At 41.5% G+C, this 16,393-nt stretch overlaps 1 pseudogene; it reads right to left on the bottom strand.

The window, feature by feature from the left end:
• Positions 1 to 3,809: 3,809 nt before the first annotated feature.
• LOC144313554 (large ribosomal subunit protein eL13 pseudogene) lies at positions 3,810 to 4,387 on the bottom strand (annotated as a pseudogene).
• Positions 4,388 to 16,393: the final 12,006 nt, after the last annotated feature.

The following is a 16,393-nucleotide window of genomic DNA, read 5'->3' as shown; positions in this document are numbered from 1 at the left end:
TTAATCTTTTAATAAAGTTTTAGGATTTTTCTTTAGAAATATTACATATCTTTAATTAAATCTTTCTAAAATAGTATATTACACTGTTAAAAATTGTATTTGCTAACTATTCCTAGTTAAATAATAGGAGTAAAATAATAATAAATAATAGAAGTGCAATTAACCCTCTTCTTAATTGACAAACACATTTGTATATTATCATTTCTTTTTTAATCTAGATAATCCTATCTTATCTAAACAATTAGTGCTTTGCTTTTTCCTTTTAACACTAAATAACAAGAAAGTGTATTTACAGGGATGTCCGTAATCAGATTAAGAAACTTCTCCTCTACTCCTTCTGTGCTAATTGCTTTATCATGAATTGATATTGAATCAAATTGTATTTAATGTTTCTGCTGCATGTATTGAGATGAATTATTTTGTTCCCTATTAATCTCTTAATATTATAAAATATATTGATTAATTTTCTATTAAACTATTGCTATATTACTGGAAACAAACACAACTTGCTCACAATTAGGCAGTTTTTAAAATGTTATTTATTTAAGTAATCTCTATACCCACCTTGGGGCTTGAACTCAGGACTCTGAGATCAAGAGTCATATGCTCTTTTGACTGAGCCAGCCAGGTGCCCTAGTTTTTTTTCTTTTTTTTTTTTTTTTGTGCCAGAGTTACATACTGCTAATATTTTCTTAGGGCATTTACATTTATATTCATAAGCTCATTTAGCTGTTACTTTTCCTTGTTCTCACTGTCCTCATCTCAAGGTTATCCTACCTTCATGAAATGAGTTGGGAACTGCTTTTTTCTTCTCTGGAAGTCTGGTATTTTCTGTGTGTATAGGAATAAATTATTAATTACAGGTTTACTTTCCTTAATGGGTAAAGGTCTCCTTGTAATTTGTGATTCTTCTAGAGTTAGTTTTGGTGAGTTTTTAAATTCTAAAATTATGCACTTTTAAAATTTATTTAAAATTGATTTGTTATAATTTTTAAAGTCTATGCTTTAATTACAGTCAAAGCTTATGTGGGCTTATAGTAACATTATACTCTGAGTTCTTGTATTTTGATAGCCATTTGCCTTTATGCTTGAAAGTCAGTTTGTCTAGATATAAAATCTGTGGCTCACATTTACTTTCCTTGAGTATGTTAAATATGTTACTCCATTTTCTTCTGATATAAAACACTGATATTGAGACTTCTCATGGTGATTTGATTTTTCTTTCTTTATAGTGACTTTGTCTTGCTTATATGCTCAAGGAACTTTTTTCTCTTTGAAGTTAATAATTCTGTCAGGAATATATCTCATTCAGTAAACACAGAAAAAGCATTTGCTAAAATCTAATAATTTGGGATCCCTAGGTGGCGCAGCGGTTTGGCGCCTGCCTTCGGCCTAGGGCGCGATCCTGGAGACCCGGGATCGAATCCCACATCGGGCTCCCAGTGCATGGAGCCTGCTTCTCCCTCTGCCTGTGTCTCTGCCTCTCTCTCTCTCTGTGACTATCATAAATAAATAAAAATAAAAAAAAAATAAAATAAAATCTAATAATTTTTCATGATTAAAAAATATTCTCAACAAATAAGAAATAAAATAGAACCTCCTCACTCTGATAAAAAATCTCTACCAAAAAATCCATATCTATAAAAGACTTAATTCTTTCCCCTTAAGATCAGGAATAAGAAAAAAATGACTATTCTCATAATTTCTATTCAATATTGTATTGGAGATTCTTGCCAGAGCAATTAGGCAAGAAAAAGAAATAAAGACTTCTAGGTCAGAAAGGAAGAAGTAAAACTATCTCTATTGCAGATTACATGATCCTCATATATTGAAAATTCTAAGGGATCTACTAAAAAGTTATTATAAGTAATAAAGAAGCTCAGCAAGGTGGCAGGTTGCAAAATGAATATGTAAAGATTGATTGTGGGGGCACCTGGATTGCTCAGTCAGTAGAGCATGTGATTGTTGATCTCAGAGTTGTAAGTTCAAGCCCCATGTTGGGTGGAGAGATTAATTAAAAATAAATTTTTTTTAGAAAATAATTGATTGTGTTTCTATATACTAATGAATATTCCAGATGAATTCCAATGGATATTCCAAATTAATTTTTTACTTTTACAGTACATTTGCAAATGCATCAAAAATACTAGACTATAAATTCAGTCAAAGGAATTCAAGAGTTGTACACTGAAAGCTAGAAATCATTGTTGAAAAAAGTTAAAGATATAAATAAATGAAAGACATCCTATGTTCATGGTCAGGAGATATAATATTGTTAGACATTAGTACTTGCCAAATTGATCTATAGATTCAATGTAATCTTGATCAGGAAACAGCTTTATTTTTTGCAAAAATTGCAAATCATTCTTGGAAATATAGAAATCCAGAATAGCTAGCTAAAATTATCTTGAATAAGTAGAACAAAATTGTAGGACTTCGATTTTCCAATTTCAAAACTTGCTACAAAACTATAATAATCAAAACTATACAGTTCTGGACTAAGAATAGATAGAGAACAATGGAATTGAATTGGGAGTCCAGAAATAAACTCTTACATCTATAATCAACCAGTTTTCAGTAAAGGTGCCAAGCCAATTCAATGGGGAAAGATTAGTCTTCTCAACAAATGATGCTACAAATGGAAATATCCACATGTTAAAAAAATGAAATTGGACCCCTACCACATGCCATACACAAAACTGAACTGTAAGTGAATCAGGAAAATAAGTGTAAGTACTAAAAATATAAAACTCTTAGAAGAAAACGCAGGGGAAAGTCTTCATGACAGTGGATCTGGTAATGATTTCTTGGCTATGACATCCAAAGCACATTGAATTGTACACTTTAAGCGGATGAATTGATGATATGCAAATTATAGCTCAATAAAGCTGTTAAGACAGAAATTACATATCTTGGTGATAATTATTATCAGTCAATTTTCTCCATTATATAATATGTCTAATTAATTTGTTTCCCGGAAAGTTTCCTTGAATTATAGCTTTTGGATATTGTTTTGAAAATGAAAGTCAGAATGTAATATTAAAAGTAAAGGATATATTCAGATATAGGAGGGGGATCTATAGATATTATATTACCATAAATCATATGCAGAACTTCATAAATTTGTACTCCTTATGTTTTAAGATGCAGAAACAAAAGTAAAAGTCACTTACAAATGGAAATTAATTAATAGCTGCAGTGTATTTTAAGGATAGCTGTAGCCAGACATTCACATGATAGTTCCATCTCTTTGCTCTGCTCTATTTTCCTCTGTGGTCTTCTTTGTTGGGCATTTCCTTACTAGTTATGGCCCTTTAGTGGTTTTTGGTTTGAACTAAAATGACTCAATAGCTCCATTGGAAATAAAACTTCTTACCAAATTATTTCTGAATTATAAGATTTATCCTGATTGAACAAGGTGGAGCTACTTGGTTTTCTGTGGACCAAATTGGGATGTGTGCTTAGTCCTGCATGGTTCAATATGGACACAGGTAAATAGTTCTGACTGGCTTGACAGGGGTCACATGCTCACACATGGAGTGAGGTAAAGGAAGTTGGTCCCCAAAAGAGAATGAAAGGTTAAGTATTTTCTCACCACTAGAAATGGCAGAGAAGCTGGCTGGGAAAAAGTAACCCTCTTCCACAAAAGGAACTTCTCCTTACATCATTTGTGGTCTTGCCACCATCTTTTTGAGATAGGCAGACATATCATGTATTCTTGTTTGATAAAGGAAGATCTATAAATAAATTGCTCCCCAAGTCTCTCAAGGTGGTAAAAGGTAGAATTGGAATGGAATATATATATCCCATTTTTTGAGTTGCCAGTAGCACTTTATTTTTTCTTTTCAACATCCTGTTCTGCAGCTTCCTTGGCCCTTTTTGCCTGGATGCCAAAGAGCCGGGCATTGGCACAGGCCATGTGGAGGCTGGCAAATGCCTTGAAGTTCTTCTCCTCCTCTGTGATGACTCTGGCTTTCTCCTTGTAGACATTCCGTATGGGCATGACCAGTCCTGTCAGCTGTGTCGCCAGTTTGAGTTCTTCAGCAGAGCTGTCGCCCTTCTTGGAGGCCAAAGACTTCCTGGGGCAGAGGATGAGATTGGAGTGGTAGTCCTTGAGCCGCTGCATGTGGGCCTGCAGGGACTCCGTGGTCTTGTTACGCCACCATGGGTCCACCGAGATGCCAGAGGTCCACGCCACCTTCTGGTGGATGCTGGCCACCCAGAGCTCCTCCAGGCTGAAGCCCCTGCCAGCCAGCACCTTCACATGGTACCTCACCGTGTGGCAGAGGACGATTGGCTGGATGGGCCCTGACGCAGCCAATTCCACTTGGCTTGGATACACGGCAGCATTACAATTCTTTAAATTCCCTTGAGTCCAAATGCCCATAATTGTTTCTTGAATTCTTTTGGTAAATAACCAGCTTCCCAGCTAGTCAGAGATTTCCAGAAACTATACTACTTGAACACCAAGACAGTCTACAATTTTGCTAGCTCGAGGTTCCAGAAACTTGCCATTTTCTATGTAGACTTTACACACCAAGAACATGACTGCTTGCTATTCTTCCCACATCTCTTCTTTCCTATCTCCATACCTGTGGCCAGGAGGTTCTCTCTTGTTGAAGTTTCCCCTTCTTTATTAGTCTGATTTCTTTTCATTTTTATAGGTGGGTTGCTGTTTCCTTCTGCAGAGTTTTTCCTCCTCACTGCAGACAGGACAGGTACCCAACCCCATACTCTTCTCTGCAGGTCTCTGACTTAACATCTCCCACATCTTCTTTTTCCACCGAGCACTGAATTTCTTGTGAAGATAGATTGCAACTTGATTCGCACTGATTCTTCAGGGCTCATTATAATGCCTGGCACATAGTAGGCCCTCAAATCCTCAAAAAAATTATACTGAATAAATAAAAGACTAATCAAAGATAAGAAATAGTGGTGCAGGAAAATTAGATGATAAAAAAATTAGGTCCAAAACTATGAAAAATGTAAAGGATTGGCCTTATAAAGCAGGTTAACGGAAAGGTGACTTACTGATAAAAACTGGGAACAGTGATCCAAATAACAGATAAAGTATAAAGGACAAATAACTAGGTATCGTTAGAATTTAATCAAGAGAAGGAAAGAAAAAAAAACACTTAAATAACTTTTTTTGACAGTAAAATAGATTATCCATTTAGCATTTGTCAGGCAGAAAGCTACCACGAGATGTTATTCATTTTCCTCAATAAAAGGCTCACTCTTGTTTTGTAAATAATAACAGCTTTTCTTAGAATAGCACTGAAACATTTGAAAAGCTCTTTAGCCATGTAATGTGATCGTGTCATCCAGCGAGCAGGTACTGAGGGCCCTGAGTGACAATTACAATGTGAAGCATTACAGAGGGAAATCAGGCTGTTCCTGCCTTTGAGGAGCTTACAGCAGCCATAGAAATGAAGTCAACAGTCAGATCAGGAAAAGACATTATAAAAGAAGTTATGTGGTAGGCCCAAAGGAGGCGATGTACATGACTGGTAGGGAGGAGAATGGAAGCTTTGCGGTGGGAATGGGTCGGTCATGCAGGGTCTGTAGAGTGTGGCACACAAAAAAGAGAAAAAGGACCCTCGACACAGAGAGAAATGCATTCACAAAGGCAAAAGCTGTATAAATGGTGGCAATGTGTTCATGGAACAAAGGAAATGATTAGTAGTGACAAATCATTTGTTTTTTTTTTTTGGAAGTGACAAATCATTTGATACCCCTCTTGTGCAAAGGTGCAACCTGGCAAGCCTTGTAATGAAGAAAATGCAGAAAAGTGACACCAGATGACTTCTCAGGTTGGGTCCAAAAAGGTGAGGTGGCTTCCCCCTTTTTGCTGGAATGCCAGTCCATGTAGTTGTGCACTGCCATGTAAGAAGCCCATCTGTTTTGAGATGGTCATGCTGAGGAAGCTACGTGTAGGCATTCGGTTGACAGCTCCGCTGAGCTCTCGTCAGACAGCATGAGTGGTCACCATATGAGGGAGCCATCTGTGACACCTAGCCCACTTGAGCCCTGTTGACATCTCACTGCAACCACATGACAATCCAACCAAGAAATGCCTAGTTGGCCCCTTTCTGAATTCCTGACCTCTCAAAAACCAACAAAATAAATAGAGGGAACAGAATAAAGTGGTAGTTTTAAGTCACTAGATTTTGAAGCCTGGAATAGGAGAGAAATTCTTGTAGGTAAAAGTTATAAAATAGGAGTTGTTTTTGCCATTCTAGCATTCCTTTCTTCTTATTTTGATGGTAACAATCTGATTTTTGTAGGTGACCCTATTATTAAGCCATGTAGTTCAGGTGTGTCTGGCCCTGTCCATTTCTTCCTGAATGTGCCTGCCTCATCACCATATTCCTGTTAGGAACAGTGTTCGGTAAAAGGATGGGCCAGTGACCCAAGGCGTACCATTGTGATTTTGCCTTGTGTTGAAATTTGTGAGAAAGGCGCTCCCTTCCAAAGAGGTTGCAAAATAATTAACAGGTAAGCCTAAAATGTTGAGCAGGGTTTTTTTTTATTGACTAGGAAGAGTCTAATTGAGAATAAAGTCACTATGGATGAAAGCAAAGCAGAAGATGGAGAGAATTTGCTTCCCAATGAGATGTGAGCCTTTAGGTCTAGGTGTTTCTGGTTTGCCCAGGGTTTCACTGTTGTTTCAGAAGCAAAGTTCTGCCTTTTGAGTAAGACTATGGGAAGGGTGTTTCAATGAATGAGCATCTGAAAGATTCCTGCTGTTATAAGTAGGTAAGATCAAGGTCATGGAGGACTTTGTATCCTAGGCTGGTAATTTTGTACTTTATTCTGATGATGATGGAGAGTCATATAATGATTTTAATGAGGATCAACATGATGAGATGTGCACTTTAGCAGGATAACCATCTTCAATGAGAAGAAAGGATTGATGGTGGTGCTAGGCTAGGAACAGGAAGATGGGCTAGGAGGACCTAGTGTGAGTCTAGTGAGGACTCATGATGCCTGAACTAACCTAGCTGGTGAGGATGGAGACAAGGCGATCTGAAAGCTATTTAAGACATGGAATCAACAGAATTCAGAGACAGATTGGGTGTGGGGATGGGGAAGAGGGAAGAAACAAGGATGGGTTTTAGGTTTCTGGCTCATCTGATGTAACATTAGGAAGAAGATGTTTCGGGCAGCCCTGGCAGCCCAGTGGTTTAGCGCCGCCTTCAGCCCAGGGCCTGATCCTGGAGACCCAGGATCGAGTCCCATGTCGGGCTCCCTGTGTGGAGCCTGCTTCTCCCTCTGCCTATGTCTCTGCCTCTCTCTCTCTCTCTCTCTCTCTCTCTCTCTCTCTCTCTGTCTCTCATGAATAAATAAATGAAATCTTAAAAAAAAAAGGAAGAATATGTTTCATTACCTGTCTGAGGACACTGAGACTCAGAGATGTTAAATGACCCGCCCAAGATTGTGTACCCAGTAAGAGACACAGCCAGCCTGGTCTTCGGGCTTTAAGATTGCTGCCCTTTCAGTTATACCAGGCCACGCCCTGTGTTGAGAGTGCCATGGGCATTGTGGTCCTGGCAAATGAAGTGCCTGGGGCTGCTTGTTGGTCAGCAACGTCAGGAGGAAGCTGATTTCACAAATGGTTTATTTTGGGGTCCCTTATACTATCTGTTTGGCTGCCAAACCAAATGTCTGCAGTGGGGCATTCGTAGCACTCAGGCTGCCGTGGCTGACTTAGCAGTGTTTGTGAAAGGTACGGATGACTTGGTTTTGGCCTTTCTGCATTCCAGCTTCGGAGGCTGATTACAGGTGTAGAAGCATGAAGGGAGAGAACATCTATTCCCTAAAATGGATTATTGATTGGTACTAAAGACCAAAGGATGTGAATTTTCTTTTTTTTTTCTTTTCTCCTCTTCCCTTTTTTTCTTTCCCTGTTTTTCTTTCTTTCCCTTTTTTGAGTATAATGGACATTCAATTTATATTAGTTTCAGGTGTACAACACAGTGATTTGATAAGTGCATATGCTCACCACAAGTGTCGCTACCATCTGTCACCCTATGGCACTGGCACTGGCTATGTTCCAGCTGCTTGGGTGTGACTTTTCAACAGCTACAACGCAGAAGAAAGGCAGGTAGTAAAAGGGTGCTTGAGTGGGAGTAAAGGCCTCATTAAAAAAAGAAAGAAGAAAGCAGGCCAATTTAGGTTAAAGGCAGTAGGAAGAGAATATTTTGAACTTGATGGAAAAGGCACCAGGGAAGGAGTGGCAGCAAGCTGAGTGGTGGATGCTGGTGTCCAGGCTTATCTTTGCTGCTAGGGGTGGAGCTCAGGCCCGCCTGCCTTGAGTTGGGCTTCCCCCTCACAGGGAGGCTGAGTTCATGGTGGTCAAAGTTCAGACTCTAAACTTGAACTTGACATGAATTCTCATTCTAGGTTTCTAGGTCTGCAATTCGCTAGATGTATAAACTTTGGCTAATGGTTTCAAGTCTCTTAAGGCTCATTTTTCTCAAGTATGATATGTAGAGAGCAATAACATAAGTCTCATATAATCTGCCCAGTAGTGATGACCAGAGCTGGATGTTATTATCCCCTTAGGACAAGAGTAGAGAGAAAATGAAAAAAAAAAATACACACTAAAAAAATTCTTTGTATGATTCTTTGGCTAATAAATATTAGGTGTTAGTATTATGTTCAGCATCTTTATCCTTATTAATTACCTTAACAAATGTCTCTTGCTTCCCAGATCATAATTTCATTTTTATTTCATCAATACTGATATTAATCATAACATCAGGAATGTTAATATCGTCCTCTTCAGAGATTAATCACATGGATTCTCTACTTTGGATATTTTCTCTTGTGTCTGTAGTATAGAACCGGTGAAATTTTCAGGTGTAATATATAGTGATTCAACAATTCTATATATCACTTAATGCTCATCATGAGCATCCCCATCACCTATTAATCCCCATCACCTATTTCACTACACTGGAATTAAAATAAAAAACTTAAAAAGAATGAGTAAAATTTTAATGACTATATTGTCTTTATTGTTGCCCAACAAGATTCCACTTAAGTACTATGTTAGGTGCTAAGGAGAGAACAGGAAACAAGCTATGCGTTTTATGCTGCAGAAACTCACAGTGGGGAGTAAACCAGGTAATAGAGAGGTGATCACATGTCATAATCCTAGGTTGAAAGCTATTTATGCAACCCAGAAGAATAATGAGCTATTTTTAGGTACACGCCTAGCATAATAGTTGGTTCTTACAGGAATTTATGAATCTGAAACCCACCCATATATTCTACTTTAGATTTCTTGGTCTCATTCTTCACAATCTAAAAACCACCTTAGCATATTTTATATACAGATATATCTGCTTCTTCCTGGTTATATTTTTTAAGTCTTTTGTCCTCTTTGAGCCACAGTGATCTCATCAGTAATACTTGGCATCCGAGGATTGCTATGAATGTTAAAATCATGACGTGATGCGCTCAGCCTAGTGCTTGTTACATGGAATCTGCACAGTTGATATTTGCTGGCCATAAAATTTATTATTTTTTTAATAATAAATTTATTTTTATTGGTGTTCAATTTGCCAACATACAGAATAACACCCAGTGCTCATCCCGTCAAGTACCCCTCTCAGTGCCCGCCACCCAGTCACCTCCACCCCATAAAACTTATTTTAAAATGCAGTTACAGGGGCACGTGGCAGGGGGGGCTCAGAGGTTGAGCGTCTGTCTTTGGCTCAGGGCCTGATCCCGGGGTCCTGCGATGGAGTCCTGCATCAGGCTCCCCACAAGAACCTGCTTCTCCCTCTGCCTGTGTTTCTGCCTCTCTCTCTCCCTCTCTGTGTCTCTCATGAATAAATAAATAAAATCTTTTAAAAAACGCAATTACACTTGGCAAACTTCTGCCAAAATGATCACTATTGATTTCATAGACGTTAGGTAGACAGGCCAAGCCAGCATTCTGTTCATTTGAAGAAGAAATAACTAGGGCTCACAGAAGTTCAATGGCTTGCAAGCCGTTGCTGAGCTAATGAAGGACACTAGTGGGGATCACTCGTGGGGATCTTTTCCTGAGACTCCGGGTAGAAGTGCAGGTGTTGAGGAGCTAGAGGGGCAGCTGCACGGGCAGCTCCCCCTGTGGCCTACTTGACCTCACATGGGGTTTTCATCACCTGAGAAAGAGGACACCCTGAATTTGAGAGGATGTGTAGAAGAAGGGGCCATTTCAAGGCACCAGGAGAGAAGCCACATATGAGGCTGGGAAGAGAGAACAGCCGAGAGGCCACGGGCCATGAGGAAAGATCACAAGGGGAAAATCCTCAGGCTTTGGATAAGGTGAAGTTGTAGTCAAATAACCCCTCCTGCGCTTACCACCTGTGTGACTCTGCATAAGTAGTTAACCTCTCTCAGCGTATTTTTTTCAACTCTGAGATGGAGAAAAGGAACCCTTATTTGATCATTATTGTTAGCACAAAATACATGTTTTATAAAGTTCCAATCCAGTTCGGTTCCTTAGTGTAACTTAGTGCAGTAAACCTACGTATGATTATTGCTGTAGTTGTTATTTTCAAGCAAGCCTCCCGGTAGACATTTTACCTGTGGAATCAGACAGCTTGAATGAGGATTACCCAACCTGGAGGGATTCCTAACATTGTCAAAAGGCTGTTTTGAAACTGGGGAGATTTTGACAAAGTGTGAAAATCAATCCATTAAGTGTTTAGCGATTTTGAGCAAGAAGGTGATGGAGGTGGCAGGTTCCTACAGCCCATTGCTGGTCTTTCTTCAGTCTCAAACCCAGGCTGGGCCCAAAGTGAAAGACAGAAATAGGGCAGTTGGTGACCGAGATTCAGAGATGAGGTGAAGGTCAGAAATATTTGTCGTAAATTACTAATACGTTGCTAAAAAAATGATCAATTAGTGAAGATGCATCTTTCCCCTTTGAAGTGGCTGCCTCCTGACTTTTTCAAAAAGGCTCTAAATTATGAATCCCACATTGGAGGTGAGGGGACAACTGATTGGAAACCTATCATTCTATGATTGTTGAATTTTAGGTCCAACTTTCTATGCAGAGATGGGGACATTTGCTGAGTTTCATTCTTATTGGGTTGTGGATACACAACGGATTGGTTTTGAGGGTTTTTAAAAAAGATTTTATTTATTTATTCATGAGAGACAGAGAGAGAGAGAGAGGCAGAGACATAGGTAGAGGGAGAAGCAGGCTCCATGCAGGGACCCTCATGTGGGGCTCGATCCTAGGACTCTGGGATCACGCCCTGAGCTGAAGGTAGACACTCAGCCACAGAGCCACCCAATTGTCCCTGGTTTTGAATTTTATTCTATCTTTATAATGTTTCAATATGTTATTCATGTGTGATCTTGCGTAAGTCGCTTAAATAATTTGTGCCTCAGTTTATTTGTCTGCAAAATGGGGATATTAATAGTAACTTGTTTGTGCCCTGTTGGAGAGGATTTAATGAAATTGCTTTGCAAAATGAGTAGACTGTTGTCTGGCATTGAGTACGTGGTCAATAAATAGTAGGTCAATTTTCCAAGTTGCTGTCTCGGGAAGGTAACAGAGCTTTCGTATAAGCCTGTGTAAAGTTCCCTGTGGGTTGCATTGATTACCTGTTTGCTGCTTCCCTGCCAAACATTTAAAAAGAAAAGAGGTGGGATCCCTGGGTGGCACAGCGGTTTGGCGCCTGCCTTTGGCCCAGGGCGCGATCCTGGAGACCCTGGATCGGGTCCCACGTCGGGCTCCTGGTGCATGGAGCCTGCTTCTCCCTCTGCCTGTGTCTCTGCCTCTCTCTCTCTGTGACTAACATAAATAAATAAAATCTTAAAAAAAAAAGAAAAGAAAAGAAAAGAAAAAGAGGTGAGTTATGCAGGTGGCCTAGCAAGGAGGAGAAAGGAGCAAGGAAGAGAAAGCTGGTATTGGGAGGATGGCCTGTAGGGCCAGAAGGGGTAGGATGGCAACCATTAAGAAAGCAGATATGTCAAAAAAAAGTGGCTGGGAGGGCTTTTCAAGTGGCAAAGTGGCCCTACATTGGTTTAGTGTTGGATCTCAGAGACTGTAAAGTCTACTCTGTGCCCCTTCTCCCTTTTGATGTGTAAAGAGCTACTCGAAACACCCCTTGTGCCAAGTGGCATTGTAGCCTCTTTATTTAAGTAACCTTAATTTTTTTTCCCCTTTGAGCGTAGTTGATGCACGGTGTTACTATAATTTCAGGTGTACAGCAATAGTGACCGCCACCGCTGGGTGTTATGCTGTGCTGACCACCCGTGTGGCTCCCACCTGCCACCACACCATGCTGTTACCGTATCACCATTCCCTGTGCCGGAAGCCTGTGTCTCCCACTCCCCTTCACCCATTTTGCCTATACCCCACCCCCACCCATCTGGCAAGCACATTCTTTCTCTGTATTTAGAGGTCTGATTCTGCTTTTTGATTAAATAACCTTTTTTTTTAAAAAAATAATAAGTTTATAGAAAGATTGTGAGCACAGTACACTTTGCACTCAATTTCCCCCACTGTTAGCATTTTACTTTAGCACAGCTCCTTAATCACAGCCAATGAACCAGTACTGATGTTACTGTTAACTAGACATCATACTTTAATTGGATCTTATTAGTTTTTTTTCCCTAATGTCCTTTTCTGGGTCTGGGATCCCATTCAGGACACTGCATTACACTTAGTTGTCAGGTCTTCTTAGGCTCCTCTGGGTTGTGACTGTTTCTCAGCCTTTCCTTATTTTTTTATCTCGTTTTGAGGAAGACTGGTCTGATATTTAATAGAATGTCCCTTTCCCTGGGAGTTGTTTGATGTTTTGCTCATGGTAGGATTGGAGTCAGGGAATTTTTGGAGGAGAAGCACAGAGATTCAGAGCCATAGCGTCACATCATAAGGAGTGTACATACCACCAACGTGGCTTACCGCCGAGCATCTGGCTGAGACAGTGGTCATCAAGTTTCTTTACTATAAGGCTACTATTCCTCTTTCCACCTTGTACTCTTCAGGAGAAAGTCCCCGAGTGTAGTCCACACTCAAAGAATGGGAAAATCACCTTTTGCCATAAGATGGCAGTAATATTGACAGAACAAAGAATATTTGGGAATGTCTATTAAGGGCATATTATGTGCCAATGGTTACGTTAAATTGTTCTTCCAGGGCAGCCCGGGTGGCTCAGTGGTTTAGCGCCGCCTTCAGCCGAGGGCGTGATCCTGGAGACCCTGCATGGAGCCTGCTTCTCCCTCTGACTGTGTCTCTGCCCCCCTCCCTTCTCTGTCTCTCTCTCTCCCTCTCTCTCTCTGTGTGTGTCTCTCATGAATAAATAAAATCTTTTAAAAAAATAAATTGTTCTTCCGTAATAAATTAATTAATAAATTAACCCACTGCATCCTCGTAACAGCCATGAGGAGAAGCCAAAGCTTGGAGAAGTGACCTGCCCAGTGTCACCCAATGTCACCCAGATAGGAATTGCAAAGGCTGAGTCTCAGATGCAAACATCTCTGATTGGCTCCCTGCTGCTCTCAGTGGGATTTCTGATCTGTCCAGTCTGGCATTTTCTACCCAATGAATCAGAGTCTCATATGTTCTCAGTAACTAGGTTTGCATCTGGGTTTGGTGCGTGTCCTTGTCTACTCTCCAGGCCTCTGGTGCTTCTGATGGGGCCTCTCAGGTATCCGAGGGTGAGCCTTGGTCCCACCAGCCCTGGGGCCCGTCGACATGGCTTGGAAGTCAGCCGGGCCTTCCCGCCCAGCCAGGCGGTCACAAAGGGCCATCCTTCCTCAAGTCAAACAATTTGTAACAGTGTCATCTTTTGTCAGCTTCTATCTTCTATCTCTGGTGTTCTTTTGCAGTGAGGAATATTTGGCAGCTCTAGTCTTTTTTTTTTTTTTTTTTTTTTTTTTTTTTTTTAAGACTAGCTGCCTTTCTATTAAGTTCTGGAATCCCTGGAGAGAAAAGAGATAAGGCTTTCCTTGTGAAAATGCTGCAGCAAATATCCGTGGAGACTAATCCTTGTACGCTATTAATGACTTTCTGATTATCTCGTGTTTTTATTATCCCTTCCCCTCTATTTACAGGGGTAATTGAGAATCAACAGAGCAGCCTTCACGGAGGCAAAGACAATCTCTCACCGAGGGTACTCATTCCACCTGTCCCGGGTTATCTCTGGCAGGTTCATAATCTTTCAGAGCCGCAAGTGACATGTAAGATCACAAAGCCTTCAGTGTTTGGTTTATTATAAAACATGAATTGGTGATGATCATGGAGATTGCCAGATAAAACAAGAATAAGGAAGAGAGCTTGTGTTCTGAGCCTAGACACCTGGTTCACTCTGACTTCAGTGAAGTCACCGTTCTGTTCTGTGCCTGTCATGTGTGACACCTGGTCCCTTCCTGAGAGAGACAGACAGGTGGCTGCTACGAAGGAGACCGGGCTTCTGAGGTATAGGTGGCCCTTTGGAGTTTTAATGCTGTGGAGAAGGAAGTATCACTTGTCCCTGTGCTCCACACCTGCAGGACAGCTCGGAGAGCTATAAAAAAACAAAACAGAACAAAACAAAACAAAAAGCACACTCCTGGGGAGAATGAGATGCTCTCCTTGGAGATCACCGGGGGGGGGGGGGGGGCTTCATCAATAATGTAGTTTCCTCTCAACAATTCCAGTTTGTTTATTACTAGAATCCCGTTTACGGGTCTGACCCAGGTTCTTGCACTGGGGCAGGATTCAGCTTGTGTTTCCCAGAAAAATAACGTGCCTTGTAAATGAGCAAGGCTGTCTGTTGAGGAAAGGCCACAGAGCCCACAGAGGCGTGCTGGGAAGTCGGAGCCGCCCAGCCAGAGCTGCCCTTGATTGCTGCTGCTCCAAGAAGTGAAAGCTCCAGTTTCTAGGGAAATTAATGTTTAATGATAAGCGAGGCACTTGAAAGAGTAGTTCAGGAGGCAAGAAATACTCCACAAAGGCAAGTCTCTTCTTCCTCTGGTTTCTCCTTCTATTTTAGAGAGATCCACTGAGGCCAGGTGGACCCCCCCACACACACTGCCCTGGGCATCCTTCACTTGCAGATTTTGCAGTCAGTGGTTGAGTGAGGGATTCCGACTTCCGTCCCCCCTCCGTGGGCTATTCTATCGTGGTTTCAGTGTGGGCCAGCGCCTGAGCTTCAGGAGTGCGGCTATGCTACTCCTGGCCGCTCATCAGCAGTCATACCTGCGCACAACACTGGTGACTTCACACCTGGGCGGCCCACATGCTTCGCATGCCTTTGTTATTTTTACACAAGCATCCCCAGAGCCACGAGGGAAAATGCCCTGAGGGAGGAGAGCGGAGCTGTGGAGTTTAGGAGAGAAGGAAGAAGGGAAGAGGGAAATCTGCTCTGTAGTATTGGGATCAGGGAGTGAAAACACATGCTTCAATTGTGTTGTTCTGTAAGGCCGACTTTTTAATCATTTGATAGTTCATCTCAAATGTCTGGGCAAAGTCCAGCTGTCCTAGATGGAAAATTCAGAAGAGAAATGACTTGCACAAGGTCTGGCAAATCACTGGGTCCCAGAAGAGAAAACCATGGCTTCTGGAGTGAAGAGTGCTGTGTGAGCCACTTATCTGAACGTTCCTCAGTGCCTGGAACCATCTACTTGCCCACTCCGCAACAGAGATGCATCTAGAGAGGCACACCTAATGCCTGGAGCACAGGAGAGGGAACAAGGTGCAGTTAGACCTTAGCTGTGCCACTTCCTTGTAGCAGCCCTGCCATGCCTCCCACATTCTCTGCATCCTGGTGGATACTGAGGCCAACCCTGTAGGGACAACCCTGTAAGTGGCCTATAATCAGTTGTGACTTAGAAGGAAAATTCTGTAGGTTCACTGTTGGGTTTTTGTTGTTTGAATGGAGTATGAAACCTAAGGGGAAGAGCTGGATTGCCGGGTCCAACACGATGGACATTTTAGAGGCTGAGGGAAGAAGGCCATAAGGGTAGAGACCCAGCAACAGGCAGGCGAGCAGAGAAATGCAGAGAATCCAGATGCTTGCTGGTGGCCTTAATTTAAATTTGGCCCAGTGGTGAAGATGGGTGAACATCTGCTTCCACATCTGTCTCCATAGCCACACTCAGACACACAGACCTAAATTTCCTTCGAAGAACTGACACCCTGGACAGAGAGAGACTGATGCGACCAAGAGGAGGCAGTAAGAATCACGTGAGGGGAGTTGATATCTAGGGTCTCAGGCAGAGAGGAGTCTGGAGTAGCTCTTATCCTCAACCATGCTGGGCGGCAGCCTTTGGAAGCCTCCTCATCTCATGTGATAAAGCCACTGTCCTTTCTGTTGACTGTGAGATCTATACTATGGGCACTTGGTGACCTTTATGACTTCTTCTACCTATGTCACCTACCCCATACACCCTCCAT

This window comes from Canis aureus, chromosome 5 (assembly GCF_053574225.1).
Source record: "Canis aureus isolate CA01 chromosome 5, VMU_Caureus_v.1.0, whole genome shotgun sequence".
Lineage (NCBI taxonomy): Eukaryota > Metazoa > Chordata > Mammalia > Carnivora > Canidae > Canis > Canis aureus.
This window is presented reverse-complemented; position numbering and strand designations above follow the sequence as displayed.